A 1,190-nucleotide genomic window follows, 5' to 3' on the forward strand; every position below is an offset into this window, starting at 1 on the left:
CTCTGGCACGTCATACTTAATATTCCTTATTCTCTTCCTGGAGCATCACGTAAGCACATAGAATTTTAACATAATAGAAAGAGAAGAAACACCTGTGTTTAAAATGAACTGGGAAAGTGACATTTTCTTCTCAATGTGGTCCTTTGAGAATATATTCGCGGGCCGACCCCGTGGCTCACTTGGGAGAGTGTGGCGCTGGTGGCGCCGCAGCCGCGGGTTCAGATCCTATATAGGGATGGCCGGTGCGCTCACTGGCTGAGTGTGGTGCAGACAGCACCGTGCCGAGGGTTGCGATCCCCTTACCGGTCAAAAAAAAAAAAAACGAGAGAGAGAGAGAGAATATGTTGACTATGCTTAAATTCTATTTGGAGAAATTCATTGATTGGTACAATTACTTATATTTATTGTAATATTAAATGAATGTTTATACACAGATTAAATTAGTGGCCACACAGAGCATTACAGTAGTGTTACTGTTAAAAGAATATTTGGGGCCTTTTATATCCAAGTGAATATTACTTATATTCATGGTGAAGACAGGTTCTTTGTGAATCTTCTGCATCAAACCATTGTTTACATCTTTATTTTATTAATTTACAATGTAGTTGATTTTCATGTCTCTTTACCAATTCCTCTTTCCTACTTCCCTCTCCCACCTCACCATTTTTTTTTTCTTAATAAGCTTTATTTATTTAGAATAGATTTAGGTTCACAGTAAAACAGCAGGAAGTACACAGTTCCCATTATACCCTCTGTCCCGACACATGCATGCCTTCTCATTCTCAATTGCATCTTCAGTTAGATTTGCTTTAATCATTTGTAAATCAATTTAAGTGTTCTGCTTCATCTTGTGATCTCTTTTCCTTATAGTCAGGGTACAAAACATAATATATAGATAACTATAATAGATAGAAATTATATTTTCCGTTATGGTTTCATGGGTAAATTCATAGTTTCTACTGCTCTATTCTAAGTTTCCTATCAACTATGATTTGGTTAAGGAATTCAAATAGCAAGAATAAAATAAGTTAACTCCCAGTTGGCTGGATAGCTCAGTTGTTTAGAGTGTGGTGCCAATAACACCAAGGTCCAGAGATTCATCCCTACATTAGCCAGCCTTTGCCCACCCCACCCATCCCCCACACAAAAAAAAAAAAAAAAAAAAAAAAAAAAAAAAAAAAAAAAAAATC

Source organism: Galeopterus variegatus, unplaced genomic scaffold, assembly GCF_000696425.1.
Source record: "Galeopterus variegatus unplaced genomic scaffold, G_variegatus-3.0.2 Scaffold265, whole genome shotgun sequence".
Taxonomy (NCBI): Eukaryota; Metazoa; Chordata; class Mammalia; order Dermoptera; family Cynocephalidae; genus Galeopterus; species Galeopterus variegatus.